This window comes from Arachis ipaensis, chromosome B6, assembly GCF_059453495.1.
Source record: "Arachis ipaensis isolate K30076 ecotype BB chromosome B6, ASM5945349v1, whole genome shotgun sequence".
NCBI lineage: Eukaryota > Viridiplantae > Streptophyta > Magnoliopsida > Fabales > Fabaceae > Arachis > Arachis ipaensis.
In genome coordinates, this window is record NC_142441.1 from 29051185 (window position 1) to 29072995 (window position 21811).

The 21811-nt window shown below is 34.0% G+C and overlaps 1 long non-coding RNA gene across 1 annotated transcript; it reads left to right on the forward strand.

The window, feature by feature from the left end:
- The first annotated feature begins 20534 nt into the window (after positions 1-20534).
- Positions 20535-21149, forward strand: LOC107648127 (uncharacterized). Its single transcript, XR_015886231.1, has 3 exons — positions 20535-20808; positions 20888-20953; positions 21030-21149. It is a non-coding gene; the product is annotated as an uncharacterized LOC107648127 (long non-coding RNA).
- The last annotated feature ends 662 nt before the right edge of the window (positions 21150-21811 follow it).

Below are 21811 nucleotides of genomic sequence, written 5' to 3' on the forward strand. Positions count from 1 at the left end.
TATTTTTTTCAAAAGAGCTTACTAGGCCAATTGCTAGTATTGTAACTTTTTGGTGAGGCATGTGAGTTTTTGTGTTTTTATGTTGTAATGGGATGGTAGATGTTGAACAAAGTAATATTGTCATTCGAAGGCAATATGTGAAAAACAATAAATACATTGAAAGGTTGGATGAATTCCTGACAAAAAAAAAAAAAAATAGATGAATTCTAAATACCCTTAACAACAACAACAACAACAACAACATAATAATAATAATAATAATAATAATAATAATAATAATAATAATAATAATAATAAAATTTACACAAAACATTATAAAGTTTAAAACATTTAAATAAACTAAAAAAATATAAAAAATTATATAGGTCTAAACAAAAACATAAATAACTTTTAGGTTGAAAAAATTAGAATGCATCAACAACTAATAACATACACTTTAGTTATTTGATTAAAAAACTCTACAATAATCATCGTTATATTAATTTATGTTAATAATAATAATATAAAATATATATTTATTATTAATATAGACAATTTATTAATACATAAAACTTATAACTCAATTTTTTGAAAATATTTTTGAGCGAAAAAGTAAACTGGAACATCAGATTGATTAGATTCAATAGCGTTTGGAGGTAACCGATGTGTTGTCTCTGAGAATTAAAAAAGCTGAACTGAGAAAATATTACAATAGGCTTTTATTGTAAGAGGAACTTTTTTGGTACCAGAAATCTAGAGAGCAGTGGGTCAAGTATGGGATAGAAACACTAAATTCTTTCATCTTTATACTTTGGTGCATAGAAATCATAATAGAGTACATGGATTATATGTTAGAGATGAGTCTTGGTCTACTGATCTAGATATTCTCCAGGAAGAAGCCCTCTTTTTTTACAAGAATCTCTTTGATACAATAGAAGAGGTTGAGGTTGATTGTTTAGGGGATGTTCCGATGCCTACTCTAAGCATCGAGGCTTGTGCTAAGTTAATTGATCCTGTCTCTTTTGCGGAAGTCAAGTCAGCAGTATTCAGTATAAGCCCTTTTAAGGCTCTTGGTCCAGATGGCTTTAAACTTATTTTTTTTTAAAGAATATTGGGAAATAATAGACACTGAGATTTGGAATATTGTCTGGAGAGCTTTTTTGGGAGAGTACTTAAATCCTAGCATCATGGAAACTCTGTTGTGCTTATTCCTAAAATTGATAATCCTACCTTTATGAAAGATTTCAGGCCTATTAGATTGTGTAATTTTTATAAAATTATCACCAAAGTATTGACTAATCGACTTCGGGCCTTTCTTCCAGATATTGTTAGTCCTTTACAAGGAGGTTTTATACCGGATCGTGGTGCTCCTAATAATATTATTGTGGTCCAAGAAATTCTGAATTTTGTTAAGCACACAAAATCTAAGAAAGGTACTCTTACTTTTAAAATTGATCTTGAAAAAGCTTATGATAGGATAGATTGAAGATTTTTAAAGAGTACTCTCATTGCTTTTGGTTTTCCTATCATCACTGTTAATTTGATTATGAATTGTGTCAGTGCATCATCTCTTTCTATTTTGTGGAATGGGGATAGATTGGATAGTTTTTCTCCTAGAAGGGGCTTAGACAGGGTGATCCAATGTCTCCTAACTTATTTGTACTTTATATGGAAAGACTTGCTTGCTATATATCTCATTAGGTGGTTTAGGGTCTGTGGAAACCAGTTTCAGTCACTAGGGGTGGTACAAAATTGTCTCATTTGATGTTTGCAAATGATCTCTTACTTTTCTGCCAGACTACAAAGAGTTAGGTCCAAATGGTCATGCATTCTCTTAACATTTTTTGCAAGGCATCTGGCATGAAAGTAAATCTTGAAAAGTCTAAAGCTATTTGTTCTAAAAATGTGACTGCTCGTAGAAGAGATATTTTTACTAGTGTTTCTTCAATACATTTTACTTTAGATTTAGGAAGATATCTTGGAGTTAACCTTAATCATTTCCGTATCAGTAGGGCTTCTTTTATTCGGTGATTGAAAAGGTGAGGGGAAGATTAGCTAATTGGAAAGGGAGGCTTCTAAATAAAATAGGGAGACTTTGCCTGATCAATTCTGTTGCAGCATCCATTCCTGTCTATCATATCCAGGTATCTTTTTTTCCAAATTGGGTTTGCGATAAATTATCTTCTATGATGCGACAGTTCTTTTGGAATGGTCGAGTTGATGGCAGAGGTCTTTCTCTTGTTAATTGGAGGACCGTGGTCACTCCAAAGAAATTTGGTGGCCTGGGTGTTAGAGATCCTGCGTGTGTTAATATATCTTTACTTGGTAAATTGGTTTGGCAAATTTTTCATTGTCAGGACAAGCCTTAGCTTGCGTTATTGAGGGTGAAGTATCTGAGGAATGAGGGAGTTTTAGATGGTCATGTCCCTTGCAACGCTTCTCATGTTTGGAAGAGTATCTCAAAGGCTTTTGGTGCTCTTAAGAATACCTTCTCTTGGTGCGTTGAGTCACTTGATCAATCTTTTTGCTTTGACAATTGGAGTATTGAGGGCCCAATTACTCAAGATGTCCCTTTTGTTCATATATCTGACTCTGATTTAACTATTAGAGACGTTTGGAAAGATGGTCAATGGAATCTCCATGATGTTTTCTCTAACATTCCAGAAGATGTCAAACAATGTTTGAATGCTTATAATCCGGATTTGAATGCTGGAGAGAGTTCGGGTTGGTCGTGGGGTGTGGCATCTTCTAGACTCTACTCAGCTAGGAGTAGATACAGTTGGCTAGCCAAAAGAAAGTTTGACTGGAATGAGCGTGATAATTGGTTGTGGGTATGACGACTGCATATTCCTGAGAAATACAAGTTCTTGATTTGGCTCAGTCTTCATAACGCTATTCCTACGACAGAGTTTCATTTGGGTCGTGACTTAGCTTTATCTAGTACTTGTCATCGGTGTCAGAATGGTTTTGAATCCATTCTCCATTGTCTTCGGGAGTGCCCTAGTGCCAAGGAAGTCTGGAACCTTTTAGGCTTGTATTCAAATAACTCGAATTTATGTGATTGGCTCTACAGAGGTGCAAGGAGTGGAGATATTTTTCTTTTCTTTTCGACCATCTGGTGGATTTGGAGAAGTAGGAATCATGTCTTATTTAATACATATGACTCTTGGAGTGCTAATAAAGTGGTGAGTTTGATTCGTAGTTCAGTAAGGGAGTTCCATACTATTTTTTCTATGCATCAATCTTTGTCTCTTCTTTCGCTTTGTTTGCATTAGGTTCCACCTCCAGTTCATTCTGTTAAATTGAATTATGATGCTAGTTGTTTTGCTCCTTTTGGCTATGCTATTTTTGGTTGTATCATTCGCAATTCTGATGGATGTTGGTTGAAAGGTTGCATTGGGAAAGTCGAAGTGTGTAATATTCTTTTTGCTGAATTGTATGTGATTTGGAGAGGTTTACTTCTAACTTGAGATAGTGGATTTTGTGAGGTTATTTATGAAATAGACTGTTGAGAAGCTCTTTTCTTGGTAAACCAAAGAATGCTTGGTAAGGATATTCCAGAATGGAATTTGGCAAAGCATATACAGGAGATTATGAATTGGAATTGGAGAGTCTCTATTCTTTTAATTCAGAGGAATACAAATAGTGTTGCAGATTGTATGGCTAAAACAGCTGCTTCTGGTGCAGACATTCACTCGAATTGGAGTCAACCATGGAGTGAGCTTCAACATCTAATAGATTTAGATATGAACGTAGCCAATTAATTTGGTTTTATCTCTATTTTTTTCTTTCTTTTCTGTTTAGTCACCAAAAAAAAATATTATTATTATTGCTACATAATATAAAATATTTTAATTTTTATTACGTTAACAATAAATATATTATTATGATTACATTGAAATTTTGAGCATCAGGGAATCAAAGTGGGGACAAATCTGTTCCCTTAAAACAACATCGTTTGGCGTTGTTCCAAAACGATGTTGTTTTAGCCACATGTCCAAGAACTAATGTGTCCTGAGCATGACGCGTGTTGCTTTACTTGATATGTCACACCTGTAACCTCTACGTAGGGGAGAGAGTGTCCTATTAACCATTTCAACATGGCTTGGGAATTTATATGACATATATCTAATAATTTTGGAGACCTAGGACCTAGTTAATTTTTTTGGGGGACAAATCTGTCAGACCACCAAATCTTTGAGAACTTATCTGGAGTATTATTCTTTTTTTTGAGTCATGCATTATCTCTTTCTTGGATACACTACATATTACTTCAATCAAAATCAAATTTTTTGCCAAGATTATTGTTTGGGAATCCTGACACAATAAGGACTTTTTTCCCTTTAATTCCATTTCCTCCTCCTCTAACTATTATACAAAGCAAAAAAAAAAAAAAACTCATGAACAAGACCAGATAATTTTAGCCCAATTCTCAAAAACTAAAATCACCAAACTCACATCAACCAAATTATTTTTCTAATCTAATCAGCCGACCAACTATGAAACTTCCATCTGTATCAGCCTGCGGTTGCAGGCTTTTAGGTTCACAAGTCCCCATGTAACACAAAAACAAAGCCACGTATCATTGCCTGAAAGAGAAACCTTAGAATTTATACCAGAGAATTTCCCATGGAAAAGAGGAAATGCCTCACAATTTGTCCAAAGTGTCATGCCTTCTTTTTTTTTCTTGGTTGAATTAGGTGAAAATATTACCATAAAGAAAATCAATTGGATAATTAAAAAGAAGCTTAAGAATCAATTTGGATAAATCTATAAGTGATCTTTATCAAGTTGGGTTAGTTTAGTGGTTGGCTCAATAATCCACTTAAGGAAGTCTCGGGGATTCAAATCCCGTCTTGTACATGCAAGAACCGTTTGACCAGTGGTAAACTCTTAAATAAAGTTCCAATCTGCGACAGATTACTCATTGGCCTGTCAAGTTGGGGGATACCGTGAAAAACTAAAAGTAAAATATCTATAAGTGATATTTTTTAATTTTTGACTTATGAAAGTTATGACATTAATATTTGATACAATTGTAATTTTATTAAAAAGTTATTTAAAGTGTTTATGAAAAAAATTAAAAAACAACTTTTATAATAAAATTTTCTTTATCACTTCTAATTCGCACCTATATATCGGTTTTGGTTGTTGGAATCATTCAACCGTCTTATACCTCGAATCTTGGACAATGGAAACCCTAACTATCGTGAGGTCAAGTAAAATTCTATTTAAAGGACTCCAGGTAACAAGGTAAAGGGTATAGAAAAAGGCTTCTATATTCTCCGAATACTTACTTGTTCACGTAGTTTGAATACTCTTCTTACTTGATCGTCGGAGTACCTATGCAAGTACCCACCCCCTCTGGTGTTCCTGAGCCACCGTCATATACCTCGTCATCAACATACATATGAGAAGTGGCTGACCTCATTAGTAACTAGAGTTATACATCGGGCTTGTCACATACCAGGAACATTTGGCGCCTACTGTGGGTCCCGCTTTAGTCTAACCCCATAAGATTCTTCTTTAGCCTTGTTAAATCCCTTTTTGCAGGTTTTATATGATGGCAAAAGAACAAAATTCTCCTCTTCCTACACAAGGCGAGCTTTTGATGCATCCCAATGTTTATGTTACCAAATTCCATTCAATTATTTTATTAAACGGTACATCCGACCCCATTCTTTGTCGTTCTTTTCCTACTTTTTTGGATGGTTCCACCTTAATCTATTTTTTAGTTTACCTGCAGATTCTATATCAAGCTTTGACAAGTTCGTCGACCTATTTGTCAATAACTTTGCAGCCTCAAAGATCTACGTATATGACTCGGACTATCTCAGCACATTAAACCAGGACAGCATGATAGCCTCAAGGACTACATGACCAAGTTTAATAAAGTGGCTATGGAAATTCTAAATCTCAACCCTGACGTACATTTACATGCTTTAAAGAGTGGTCTCTGGCCTGAGAAATTCTAGGAAGCTATAGCAATAGCCAAGCCAAAAACCTTGAACAAGTTTAGAGAAAAGGCAGTAAGACAGATGGAAATTGAAGAATTGCGTCAAACTCGGAAATTAGAAAAACCGACCTTAGATCACGAAGAAGGAAAGCATAGCAGACAACAACAAACTCGAGATAAGAAAAAACCCTTCAAGCTTACACCCCGGTTTGACACATATACTCGGTTTAACGCTAAAAGAAAGGACATATTCAATGAGATTCTGAATGCAAAGATAATCAAGCCCCTAGGGAAGGCTGGAACCTATCAAGACCAAAATCATACAGACAAGTCAAAATACTGCTCTTTCCACCAAAAAATGGCCACACAGTGGACGATTGTGTAGTAGCTAAAGACTTTCTAGAGAAGCTAGCTCGGTAGGGATTTTGGACAAATATATTTCTGGTCAGACACACCGACCACCGAACATTAATTTTCCAACAGCTCAGGGATCTCCAGTAGCTACCTATGTTCAAGTACTAAAATATGAATTCTTCTTGGATGGTGACCTTGTAACTATGTTGTGAGTTTCAATTTTTAAATTTTTCTGAATTGATGTTAGCAAACTGCTACTGTATAATGAACACATTTCTTAAACTAACAAATTTCGATTTTATTGCCACTCTTTCTCTTTTATCGCTAGCATTCTACTTCTTTATCGCTCCCTTTCAACAAAAATAAAGTATTGAACCTCATATTTTTAATTTTTTCTTTTCTAATTATTATTGTGTTCTTGGTTTGGTTGGTAATTGCTAATTGCTAATTGTTAGGCTATTATTTGTAATTGGTAATAGCAATTTATGTTGCCAAACTTTTATCATTGATGTAAATGTAAATTTGTAAACTATTTGGTTATTCAAGATTTGTAGTGATTACTTGATTGGCATTGAGCCCAATTTTAGTCAATCGCACGAGGGATAAATTGCTACTTTCATGTACTCCAGAGTGTACTCTTTTATTTTAGCAGAAATAGAAGTAAAAGTTCACAAGATTAAAAGTAAAAGTTTCAATTTTCTTGAATATAGGGATGAGTTGTTTAAATTAAAATAAAATAAAATGAAATAAGACTTCTTTTTTAATCTGGCAAGCATCAATTTGTACTCATTTATTCTATCATCATTTGAGGTGCGTTATGTTTTGCTAGTTTTTGAATTGCTTTCTCTTGTTTAAGTTAGCTCCAAAGAGATGCATATGGCATCATATAAACAAAAAACGTGTCATTAGTAACAAGCAATAAATGGCTATATTAATAATACACAAATGTGAAATCTAATAGCATCACCTCATGCATGAACCAGAGTTCTTATGCATGAAATGCTAGTTCAATTTTGTATCTTTTGACAGATAATTTCTCTTATTTTTGGTGATAGATTGTTTGTTTTTTCTTAGTCTTGATTATTATTGTTGTTCTGCACAATTCTCTCTATTTTAGTTTCTTGTTAAAATATTGATATACATTTCTTGCTTTCCTCTAATTTGAAATTTATGATTACATTATATACTAGGAATTTAAGATGCCTAGAAAAGCTCATTTCACAAAAACATTAAGACTAGAAACAATATGTTAGCAGCCTCAAACAGGAGCTCTTGCATCTTTATCAGACCATCCGATGACTGTAGCCGTCCAATGATGGTGGTGTTACCACAGTTGCATTTTTTGCCCATTCCGTCTACCTTGGAGCGAACCAAGACTTGATCCACAGATCTGCACCAATGGTGTTCAAACCTTGGAGCCAGGAGATAAAGACTTGGAACTAAAGGCAAACGAGGTAGATTCATTTGAACAAGACATTGAAAACATCTTTGCTGCTTCTAATGCTTAAAGGCGCAAAGGACACAAGAATACTGAATTTTAGAATGTTGATGTCATCGGTAGCAAATCTTAAACCTCTAATATTCAAAATGATTTAGACTCTGTTATTTTTATTTTTTGTCGTATCTTGGCCACAATGGCTACATAAATAAGGTTCTACTTTTTATAGATTATGATGGCATAATCAAGCAAGCTGGTTTAAGTGTAAGGGAAGCTATGGAGCGGCCTAATAATGATAATAAGATCATACTAAAATTTAACAGGGAACTGCAACCAATTGGAATGAGTTGGTCTATTGAATGGTGTTCTTGGATTGCTAGGTGCTAACTATAATAAATTCTCTATCTATGAGAAAAGTTGGAGAAAGATTAACACCAAAGACAAGTTTATAATGACTGTGTAAAGGTAAAAATATGTAGTGTTTTATTAAATCAATTTTATTTAATAATTACTAACAATTTGAACTTATCTTTTTGCACAAAATTTTTTACTTTGATGAAGATAGTATTGAAAGTATCAAGAATAAAATTTTAAAAGGTATAGGAAATTCCTAGAAGGATACAAAGAAGTAGGTTGTATCATGAGTATTACGACTCAACAAAGACACTTGAACAAAATATTGAGGAATGCTCGTTGGAAATTGATAAAGAGTATTGGAGATGGTTCCTTGAATATCGCAATAAACTTGACACACAGGTAACCTATTTTGAATTTGTTAAAAAATAATATTATTTATGTTACATTGATATAGACAAATTCGGTGTCTAATCAACCTTATTTTTTATGGCATAATAAGAGAAGTGTAGGAAAAATGCTATGAATCGATCGAAACAACTATACACTCACACTGATGGTTTGAAAAGTTTGGGAGACGAAGGGAAGAAGAGGTAATTTATGTTTGAATTCACTTTGAATTATATTTTCAACTATATTTTCTTTATTTCGGTAGAATATGGTGATGATATAAACTATGTTGTTACAGTCAGAACTACAAAGGAGGAAAGTTAGTGGAGGAGAGTTATGGAACTTAGTGCACAAACGAAGTGATGGCTCCTATATACATGAAGAAGCTCGGGTCATTGGTGTAAATACTATGTTGATATTCTTTATGTTGTTTCTCGTTGGTTTTAATTATAAAATTTGGTTGAATATACTCTAGCATGTAATTGCTTATGTTTGCTTATTTATGTCTGTAGGAAAAAAATGTGGAGATTGAGCAACATGATGAATCCTCTAGAATGTTATCTGAAAATGATTCGCTTGCCCAAGTTTAAAAAAAAAAACACTTGGGTAGAGTGCACGGCGTGAGTTTTAGACCAACTCCAAGTCAACTCTTCGGTCTGAATTCGCATCAGCTGGGGGATAGATCCAAAGGGTGTTTGAACTACAGGAAGAGGTGGCAGCCGATAAATTGAAAAGGAAGGCAATGGAGGATGAAGTAGCAGCAGAGAAGATAAGAGGCAGGCAATGGAGAGTGTTCTAAGTTATCTAATTCAACAGCAAGGTGGGGAGCTGCCACCAAACATCGCTGCATGGATGAATTCCTTGGAGGGACAGAGCAGAAATAGATATTAGGATTTGATGTTATTTTATTTGAAGTATACATTTTTTTAAGTTGACTATGCAACTTTATTAATTAGAGATATACTTTATTGATATTAATATAAATATATTAGCTTGTTTACCAATTATATTTTCATGAGTTTTCGCCCTCAATTTAGATTTTTAGAGAAAAATTTTTAAGATTTTTAATATTAAAAAATAACTCCCAAAAAACACAAAAAATGTACCCAGAATATTTAAAGAAAAACAAATTAATATATTTTAGTTAAAAAATTAGCAGCAACATATAGCGGCGGTTTGTAACCGACAAAAATAAACCAAAAAATTACGTGGTTTTTCATATACTACACCACATCTGGCAATTAGTGGCAATTATGGAGCCGAATAGCAGCGGTTGTGAACCCATCGAAAGGTAGTGTGCGGCTAAACCTTTAGCAGCGGTTAATAGTAACCGCTGGAATAACCACTGCTAGATGGTATTTTGCCGTGATATATTTTTGCGGTGGTTCTAACCGCTACTAAAACATAAACAAGCCTACTTGTAGATGGCAGCGGTTGTTAACTGTTGCAAAATGCCATCTTTCATAAAGCTGTGTTTCTAATATACCGGCGGATTAGTAACCCGCTGCCAAATGTCATATTATAGTTTTTTTTTTAAATCTAAATTTTTTAATAATATAATCAATTCTTTAATTCCATATACGTTCTTCCACTATGTAAGTTGCTTTAATTTTTTAAAACAACCAACAACCAATCAAACTAAAACACACAAAATAGAACAAAAATATATACGCAAAAGTTAATCATTATAATAGTAATTTGTCTTCAGTGCATCAATGTCTGTAAACTAGAAATAAATAACTCAAAAGTCATTAGTGCTACAATATCATCTTGCATGGGATAAGGTCGGTGCACTTCCCAAAGAATCCAGATATGCAGTTATGTCAGGTGACAAATTATCTTCTTGTTGCTAGATTAGGTATCTTAACGAATTCCCCTTTGTCTGTCTCTTTGCCTTCTCTTCTGCTTCCTCTGCCTTCATCATCTGTCTCTTTGCCTTCTCCTCAGTTGCCTCTACCTTTAGTTCTACTTCCTCTACCTTAAGTTTTGCAATCTCCTTCTGATACTCCTCAATCTGCACACCGGAGTCCAACTGCTGCGGAATATTACGAAAATACTGAGTGGGACATGGTCTGAAACCTAGTCCACGAACTCATCCTGGGTGCTCCTTTCCAAGTACTTGTGCAAGGGAATCATTCTGTGAAAGCTCCTTGCTGGATGCATCTTGGCCCTCAATATGTGCAATTGCTTCCTGCAAACGTATGAGATTTGAAGTTACACTAATTTTAAATCCATTGTTATCCCAACAATACGCGCATCTTTATTTATATATGAGTCATCCTTTTTTTTTTTGAGTCATGGTCCATGTCTCTCCTCTACCAATAAGCCTTCCCTGGCGTTGCTTCTATAACATTCATGTGGACACAATCATATAACAAACAACACTATATTACCAAAAACAAGGCAAAAATATGAAATTGAATTTAATTTGATTACTTCTTCGTGTCTTTTTCTGGCCATTGTTTTAGAACCTCCATTATGTGTGTAACATTGCTTTGAATGATTTATAGCATTTTTTCTGTACTTCTCCTATAAACAAAAAAATAAACATAAATATTAATGGGATAAATTAATACAATGTTAACTATGTATGACATAGCCATGTACAGTTTCAGTAAACAGAAAAAAGCATAAGGTAAAGATATTTTGGGTAAAAGTTTTTCCACTATCACAATAAATTCAACATATTTAGAAGTAATTTAGAGGGTTTAAAATTTAATAGAATGAAATACCAACTTAATATTTGTTACATTTGTGTCGTCCTTCAACTGATATTCAAGAAATCATTTCCAATGATTTGCATCTATTCCTGATGGTTTATGGTTGGCATTTTTCTCAAAATTATTTCTGCTATCATAAAACCTATGAAACAAAAGATTTCTTGTGTTCTTCCAGTTTCTTTCTATCCTTTGTATGATTCTCCGCTTTAATCTTCCTCCTCGATCATCCTCATAGTGAAAGACTCGCTACAAATATTTCATATCAAAAGATAACATAAGATGCATGATAAAGATCTTCTGTCATATAGTGTGGCCCAAATCACAAAATCATCAATCAGTCACTTCGGTTCAGAATTTTTTTATTTTCTTTTCACATTTAAGCAAATGTTAATTCAATTTTTTGCTTGCATTGTGCATGGAGATTGGGGACAATTACGTATAATTCCACAAAATAAAAATGAAAAAGAAGACATAACTCATAAGCAATTAAGCATGTGACTGAATGATGGGATGAAAAAAGAATATATCATAAACTGATAAAAGGCAATAATGTATACTTTTATAAAGAGACGTGTACAAACTGTGTGTACACTTTAAACAAAATGTTATCTCAGAGTTTCTATATTTAGTGATTTGATAATGTGGTGAATTAGTTTGACTCTTTTATATTAGTTTTGAGTTGAGTAATTTAAGGTCATGATATTTTTTTATTTATATTTGAATTAATATTAGTTAATCTTTTTTACTTTAAAAATGTTATTAACACTTTAGTAGTTTCCGTTTGAGTTCAAATTAAAGAAAATAAACACACAGGAGATGGACATTACTCTTATAATTGTTCTCTTGACAACAATGATACTTATACACTACAAATAAAGCAATAATATACATTATTTGTATACTTGTTTCCGTGTATAGTACAAATGATGGTTCCCCCTAGGCCCTGACTATCGACCAAAAAACCTAAACAGTTGAGATTTACTTTTCTTAATTGCTAAGAATTTTTCTTCATTAAAATTAATTTCAAATTAAAGACGGGTCTAATATTCCATCAGGTGGGAAGAAAATGGGAATTCAGTTTTTCATCTGAACTACGGTTCTAGAAAGTATGTAGAGTAAGAGGTGGATTCTAAAGAATAAATATATACCCATATTGGATAATTGTTAATATAAAATTTTAGTTAATATAATTAATGTTATAAATATTTTAATTTATAAAATTTGGAACTATTAATTACCTTCATCAAGATTTATAATTAGATTATATAGAGACATTTTAAATTCAGTACGGTAATGGATTCCACTTGTGCAAATGTGTACTATATTTAATTTCCTTTGACATTTTGATTTAACAAAAAGTCATAAATAATAGCTAGTCACTCTCTATTTGTTTACGATAGAAGCAACTTTGAAAATCTCATGAGGTTTATAAGTTTTGTTATTATTATTATTATCATTATTAGTTACATTGTTATATACGAAGGACTGGATGATTTGGAACTAAGCTATATAATAACGTAATGCAATTTACACTAAACAAAAGAGTCCGTGTATATATATATATATATTCTCTTAGAATTTATATGGTCGATATCATGTGCGTGCGTCTTAATCTTCCCCTAGTACTGTTGATTTAAGAGGAAAAAAAACATTTTACACTTGAAATATGGTTGAACAACCTAAAACAAACTTCAAGCAGTGGTAAAGTCTTACTTTATCAAAAAACTTAAAAAATACCTTAATCTGGTCAAACTTATGCTCTTTGATAGCCTTGTTCATTGTCTTCCAACTAGTTTCACAAATTGGTAACTGTTGAAAATTAGCCCCCAAATTCCCCAAGAACCCGCTTAATAGGCCCGCTGCCTGACCAACTGGTTGCAACTCTCTGTTATGTTGGAGGAGCTCGAGTGTCACCCATGTCACTTGACGGAGCCAGCCGTTTTTCATTGTGCGGTGGTCAAAAGGGTAGAGTATTAACACGAGATTGTTGAGCACCGTTGCCGGAATGCAGAAGTTGAGGCGCTCTAGCACGTCGCTGTTAGCTCCCATATCCGTCGTTCCATCCTTGTGTTAAAAACAAGGTAGTTAGTACATCAACCAATTTTTTTCAGTATTCCCACAAATGATATTAACTAAAAGTCTATATTAAAAGGCAAATCAACATTTCAAATAAGTGTTGCATTACTTAACTCACCAAAGTAGCTTGGGTTTGACTATTAGGGGTAGCAACAGTTCTGGCTACACTACTAACGGTGTACCGAGGCTTCTTAGGCATTTGATTAATCCTTTACACAACATAAGGTCATTAGACAATTAGTAAGACAACGACAATATAAAAATCAATGGTACACAAAACTCAAACCTTCACCAACATAATTCTGTAACAAAAATAATTTTTAAAAAATTACAGAGTATGAGTTAAGTTTTTTTTTTTTTAAACAAGGAACATATACTTGGGTACCATTATTTGATTGAAGATCTTTTTCTATAATATTTAGCGTTTATCGTCAGATTTTTTCAAATAACGAAATACACATAATTGAAAATCTAGTTTTTTAATATCCTAAATTAAAATCCGGTTTTAAATCTGGTTTTTTGAAATCCAAACTTAAAATCCAGTTTTTTTAAATGCAATTTCAAAATCAGATTTTTTAACCCTTCAAAACCAGATTTTGTATCCAAAAATCCAATTTTAAAACTAGTTTTTAGAAATTCAATTTCCAAACCAGATTTTTTGATCGAAAATCTAGTTTTAAAACTAGCTTTTAGAAATCCACTTTAGAATCATTTTCCTAGTATATTCTTTCTATCTGATAAGAAATGATATGATAAATACTAAGTAATGGACAACATTTTTAATCTTCATTTTGAATTTGGTTGTGACCAATTAATATTCATGCTAGAAACATGAGTTAGTGTGTTCAATAAGGTTAAAATCAAGAATTTAAAATCTCAAAATCAATCACATTTCATTTAATTTGGGCTAATAAACATAATGTATTATGTCACTTTCTACTTGGCCAAATGGGGAAAACAATGGAAACACACTTGAAATAGTCAAAACTCATAAGAGTGATAATTTTCAGTTCTTTATCAGAAGCGAGCAACCAAACTGAGTTGAAATGCACTGTTATTAAAATGCATAAATATCACAACCAAGAAACAAACCAAGAATCAAGAATAAAATCAGATAAAAGATCAACAACAAAATACAGTCTAGATCCAAGAATCACAACGAAAATCATAATAGTAAAAAATAGTTCAACTAAGCAACAAAACAGATAAAAAAACATAATACAATAACAGAAAACAGAACATATAATTACACAATAATAGAAAATAGTCCAACCATCAACCTTAATATCAGAAAAATCAGAACCAAGAACTAAAATAAAAAAATAATCAGTCCAACCATAAACCATAACCACAATAAGATTTTCTCAAGTCCAAGAACCACTACCAATCAAACTCCAGTAAAAATTGTGGATACATATTTTTATTAGAACAAATTTATTTAAAAAAATGAAGGAAAACTCAGAACAGGAAACAAATTCAAAAAGATGAGAAGCATTGGCAAACGACGAACCAAAAGTCCAGAATACGCAGAACAGATGGTGACCCACTAACTCAGAAGCAAGAAGAAGATCCAGTTGCCCGCACCTATGACACTGAGTCGGCGACGGCAAAACCAAAGGTCAACACTTTAGAAAATCTACACCCGATTCCCCAACGAGTCAACCGATACAGGGTCAAGAGAGTATTTCTGTAAAGGTCCAAAACAAACATTATTAAGAAGAATAAAAACTCACAATGGCAGCAACTCCGGCTAAACAAGATTTATTAACCCCCCTCCATTCACAGCAAACTTTAATAGTTACACAAAAAGTCAAACATTCACCAACAAAATTCAGTAAAAAAAATTGGAAATTCCAAAAATTCAGAGAATAAATTAATTTATTTTTTTAAGTGCAACGTATGCTTGCGTACCATTATTTGATTAAAGATCTTTTTTCAAAGATATTTATTTATCCTAAGATGTTTTCAAGTAATGAAATACACATAATTGAAAATCTAGTTTTTTCATATCCTAAATTAAAATCTCGATTTTAAATTTAGTTTTTTGAAATCCAAATTTAAAATTTAGTTTTTTTAAATGCAGTTTTAAAATCAGATATTTTATCCCTTAAAAACAAGATTTTTTATCCAAAAATCTAATTTTCAAACCAGTTTTTAGAAATCCAATTTTCAAACATGTTTTGTTGACCAAAAATCTAGTTTTAAAACCAGTTTTTAAAAATCCACATTAGAAATATTTTTCTGGTATATTCTTTCTATCTAATAAGAAAGGATAATATAAATAATAAGTAATGGATAACATTTTTAATCTTTATTTTGAATTTGGTTGTGACCAATTAATGTTTATGCTACAAACAAGAGTAAGTGTGTTTAATAAGGTTAAAATCAAGAATTTAAAATCTCGAAATCAATTACATTTCATTCATTCTGACCTAATAAGCATAATGTATCATGTCACTTTCTAGTTGGCCAAATGAGGAAAACAATGGACTCACACTTGAAACAGTTAAAACTCATAAGAGCGATAATTTTCAATTCTTTATCAGAAGCGAGCAACCAAACTGACTTAAAATGCACTGTTATTAAAATGCATAAATATCACAACCAAGAAACAAACCAAGAATCAAGAACAAAATCAGATAAAAGATCAACAACAAAATACAATCTAGATCCAAGAATCACAATTAAAATCATAATAGTAAAAAAATAGTTCAACTAAGCAACAAAACAGATAAAAAAAAATAATACAATAATAGAAAATAGAACATATAATTACACAACAATAGAAAATAGTCCAACCATCAACCTTAACTAGGATCAGAAAAATCAGAACCAAGAATTAAAATAAAAAAAATAATCAGTCCAACCATAAACCATAACCACAATAAGATTTTCTCAAGTCCAAGAACCACTACCAATCAAACTCCAGTAAAAATTGTGGTAACAGATTTTTATTGGAACAAATTTCTTTAAAAAAAATGAAGGAAAACTCAGAACAGGAAAAAATTCAAAAAGATGAGAAGCATTGGCAAACGACGAACCAGAAGTGCAGAATACGCAGAAGCAGATGGTGACCCACTGACCCAGAAGCAAGAAGAAGATCCAGGAAGACTGGTGCACGAAATTGACTCCACAATATTCGCACAAATAGACCGGCAAGTCCACCGGGTCGTCCAAGTAATACCTTAGGTGAGTGAGGGTCGATCCTACGAAAATTGTTGGTTTGAGCAAGCAATGGCTACCTTGTAGATCTTAGTCAGGCGGATAGAAAATATAGTTGTTGTGAAAAACACATAAAACAGAATAAATAAAGTGTTACTAGATAGATATGAAATCAGTGATGAGAGAACGGTTGAGGCTTCGGAGATACTTCCTCCTTCTAGATCAACTTTTCTCACTGTCTACTTCAACTTCTGATGATTTATTCCATGGCAGGCTGTAAGTGATTAACGCCAGGTTAGTGGTCATTAATCTCCTCTGCTTCAGATTAAATGCCAGGTCAGTGGTCATCCAATCTGAATAGGGGTGAAGCTCCTGCAGTCCATTCCCTTGATGATCCTACTCAAAGTGCCACAGAAAATGTCAAATCTTCTGGATCAGAGAACGCTGCTCTATTAATTTTAGCCTATACCACAAAGGCCCTAATCGCCCCGTACCTCGGCTGAACTGATGTCTCCAAGTCCCCAACAAAGTCGTGGATTAGCCGTCTAAGAGATGTATAATCAAGCTTGTAGTTCAGTACTATCCCATCAAGGACCTGCACGAACCCATGTAGAATAGGGATGACGGTCAAATTGCACTCCCAATTCAGTAGGATGAAGAACGAAGATACATCTTAGAATGGAATCAAGCATAAATTGAAATAGAACAATGATATTATTAATCTATAAGAATCAGCAGAGCTCCTAACCTTAACCTAGGAGGTTAGTGACTCATACTGTATAGAAAAGTAATCTATTCAAATGGGCAAAGATCAAATAGTCCTGAACAAGGGTGATCCTTGTTCTATATATACTAATCTGATAATTAAGAATTACAGAAATAAGATAAACTAGTCTTGTAGTGCGAAAATCCACTTTCCGGGCCCACTTGGTGAGTGTTTGGGCTGAACTTGAGTGAAGCCACGAGTTGGTACTCCCTCTGGGGTGTTGAACGCCAGCTTTGGACTCCTTTTTGGGCGCTGGACGCCAGCTGCTCCCTTTTGGGCGTCCAACGCCAGGAAGAGGGTGAAGAACTGGCGTTGAACGCCAGTTTTTTACCTTCATTTATAGAGGAAAGTATGAACAATTATATATTGCTGGAAAGCTCTGAATGTTAGCTTTCCATAGTGAGCGTGCCATTTGGACTTTTTTAGCTCCAAAAATTCTCCTTTGAGTGCACAGAGGTCAGAATCTGACAGCATCTACAGTCCTTTCTCTGTCTTTGACTCAGACTTTTCCAAAGCTCCTTAATTTCAGCCAGAAAATACCTAAAATCATCATAAAATACACAAACTCAAAGTCGAATCTAAAAATATGAATTTTTCACTAAAACCTATGAAAATATAGTAAAACTTAAACAAAACATAATAAAAATTATATGAAAATGATGCCAAAAAGCGTATAAAATATCCGCTCATCAGAACACCAAACTTAAACTATTGCTTGTCCCCAAGCAGCCAAAAGCAAAGTAGGATACAAAATAAGAGAAGTTTCAATGAAGCTCAGTTTCAACTAGATGAGCGGCACTAGTGGCTATTCACTTCTGAATAGTTTTGGCATCTCACTTTCCTTTGAAGCTCAGAATAATTGGCATCTTTAGGAACTCAGAATCCAGATGATATTATTGAATCTCCTAGTTTAGTTCTTTTTGGTTCTTGAACACAACTTCTTTTGAGTCTTGGTCGTGTCCCTAAGCGCTCTATTTTTCAGTATTACCACCGGATACATAAACGCCACAGACACTTAACTGGGTGAACCCTTTCAGCTTGTGATTCAGCTTTGCTAGAATCCCCAGTCAGTGGTGTCCAGAGCTCTTAAGCACGCTCTTTTGCTTTGGATCACGACTTTAACTGCTCAGTCTCAAGCTTTTCACTTGAAACCTTCACACCACAAGCGTATAGTTAGGGAAGCAGCTCATTTGAACTGTTTAGGCCAAGATTTTGTTTCTTTTAGGCTCTCCTAACCATTGATGCTCAAAGCCTTGCTCTTGCCTTTTGGTTTAAAGAACTATTGGCTTTTTCTTTTTCTTTTGCTTCCCTTTTTTTTTGCTTCTTTCTTTTCTTTTCTTTCTACTCCTTTTTCTTACTTCAAGAATCAATTTTTTTGGATTTTTCAGATTACCAACAATACTTTTCCTTCTTTCATCATTCTTTCAAGGGCCAACATTCTTAATTTCAACATCAAACATGCATTATTTATTCATGCATTCAGAAAGTAAAAGCAATGCTACTTGACAAACCCCAATTTGACGGTTTGTTTTGCCTTGAATTTAGAACATTTTGATAACCTTTTGTCACATTTAGCCTAAGAGTTAGCATGGTTTTGTTATCTCTCCCATGATTGTGCTTAAGTGTAAAAACATGCTTTTTAAGCCTTATCTTGGTGAATTCTAGTTTCTGTTTGATTCCATACGATGCCTTGATGTGTTTGCTAGTAACCTCAGGTTGAAACTAGGCATGGATCAAAGGAAGCAAGGAAGGAAGCATACAAGTGGAGAGAAGCATAAAAAAGTCAAAGAAGCAAAGTCAGCCATGCACGCGCACGCGCATAAGGCGCTCGCGCGCACATTGCAGAATCGACCAGGGACGCGCACGCGTACCATGCGCGCACGCGCCGATGATGGCACATGACCTCATTAATGCAACACGTGCCTGGCGATTTGAGAGGTTTTCTGAACCCATTTTGGCGCCAAATTGCTAAGGGAAAGGAATAAAAGGATGAAGGATTAAGGAGAAGGCATCATTGATCACTTTAGAAATTAGTTACCAATTAGTTTAGTTTATCTTTGTAATTAGTTTCTAGAGAGAGAAGCTCTCTCTTCTCTCTAGGATTAGGATTAGGTTTAGGTTAATCTCCCTTCTTAGATCTAGGTTTAACTCATGCTTTGATTCACTTTTCATTTACCAATTCTTAATCTTCTCCTCTTCCTCTTTCTAGATGTGTGCTTTAATAATTTTAATTCTTCATTTTGTTTTGGATATATTGTTGTTCCTTGGTTTTCTTTCAATAATGCAATTTGAGGTAATTCATGATAATTGTGATTTCCTTGATTGTTGTTGTTAACTCTTTACATTCAATTGTAGTTAGAATTCATTCTTGTTGTAATTGACTATACACTACTAGAAAACTAGCTATTACAGACGGATATTTCTGACGGATTTTATCCCACGAAAATACAGACGGAATTTCAGAGAGATTTTTTTGTCGGAAAACCAAAAAAATGAATTAGCATAAATTACAGACGGAAAAGAGAATCCGTCTATAATTCTATCGGAAAAATTAATTTTTTTCCGTAAAAAATAGTTACAGACGGAAAATCCGTCTGTAATTAAATAAACAAAAATACTGCGCTTTATTAAATTATTACAGACGGAAAATTCGTCTGTAATTTAAAATTTTTCGCCGGAAAAAAAAACTAAACCTAATCTACCCCGTCTCTGTCTCGAGCTCCAGCTCCAGCTCCATTCACAAATAACTTTTGACTCAATTCACAAAGCACTCCATGAAGATGAACAATTAACCCTAGCTAACCATAACCCTCCCTGTCTTCATGATGCCTCACTGTACCCTAACCGCGACGAAGAGCCCCTAACAGCACTCTGCAAGAACGTCGCCGGTCACCGGCGCTCGCAATGCCTCCGTCGAAGAACCCCTAACCGCGATGAAGAACCCCTAACCCTCCTTTGAGTTTCTTCGCTCTTCTCTCGCCACTCTCACCCTCAAGCTCACTGAGTCTCACCTCTCTCGCGGCTGGTCTCGCCGTCGACCTCTCTCTAGCTCTCCGGTATATCGCTTCTCTCGCGGGCGTTTCAGACTCAAGGTCGTCGCGCTCTGTTTCCGTCGCTGCTCTGTCACCGTCGCTGCACTATCGCGCTTTGTCGCAAGCGAATCGGTGGAATTCGAACCGATTCCAATCGGTTCCTGCTCCAAAGAGAACCAGAGCATCTACCAGCAGTTGTTTAAATTACGCCGATTCAGGTATGCATTGTTTAAATTACGCCGATAAACCTTAGGGCTCAATTTTTCTACGCCAGTTTTAGCTAGGTTTATCATACTTTGCTTGGCTCAATTGTTTAATGGTTCCAACTATTATATAAAGCAAAACAAAAAGTATACAAAATTAATGGAAGCAGAAAAGCTTGATTGAAGACACTGTGATAGTCAAGTTCAAATAAAGAGAATGTGACTAATAATGAATAAATTAAAGTTGCATGATATTTCGTTAAATGTTAAAACATTTTTTAAATATATATATAAGGCAATTTTGAACTATATAGTTTGCACATTTGTTTGAACTTCTGCAGCAAAGCATTGCCGTATGGAGTTACTCATGCATCAAAGGTTAGTGGCTTGCCCATGGTTTATTTATCTGCAATCATCTTGTTTCCTTTTTTTTTCCTGATCTATTTTTCTATTTCAGGCTCTAGAACCTGCTACTCTTGTTCCTCTTCAGCTTTTAAAGTCAAGTGGAACCAAATGCATAATGGTAAGTGTACTTAAAAAGGCTTTTGAACTTCTGCTATAAGGTAAGAGGTTATACTGACATTTGCAAATTATCTAAGGTTGGTGACCCAAAGCAACTTCCTGCAACTGTCCTCTCAAATGTTGCGAGTAAATATCTTTACGAGTGCAGCATGTTTGAACGTTTACAAAGGGCAGGGCATCCTGTTATCATGCTTACTGAGCAGGTACATAGTTTGCTACTGGATCTGATTTGAAGTCTTTTTGTTTTTAAGGTTTAGGGTTTATCCGTTTAGTTTGCCTTGTTTGACTGAATAATCAATTCAGCACAATTCTTATTTACTGTTGAGACGGATTGAGTAGAGATATAAAAAGGATTGAGTAGAATATGTGTGGTGCATTGCTATATTATGAAATTGATGCTGATTATTTCTACACTAACTGTAAAAGTGGAATCCATCCCATATGGAATATGCATTTTGTCTATTTGGTGAATCTTGGAGTGTACTGAATGTTGATTTTCAGCTGTTTCTTTTGATTAGTTGCAAAAGTTTTGAAGAAAGTAAAGGTTGTTTTTCTGAAATAAAATGCTTGAATTTGAAGGAGAAATTTCAATCTTCAAACTTGGTTTTTATCTCTTTATCACTTATTCTTTTTATTAGGGAGTCATATTGATGGATATGAAGAGGGATTTGAGAACCCTTTAATATTGATAAGTTAGTCTGTATGCATGCGAAGGGATTAGAGAATTCAATTCATGGTATACTTGTCTTTCATGTTTTATTGGGAGTGTTCGTCTTAGAAATAGTTACTGGGAGACAGAATAACAGAAGCAAATCAACAGAATACTCAAACAGCATAGTTATACTCAACCAGGGTTTGG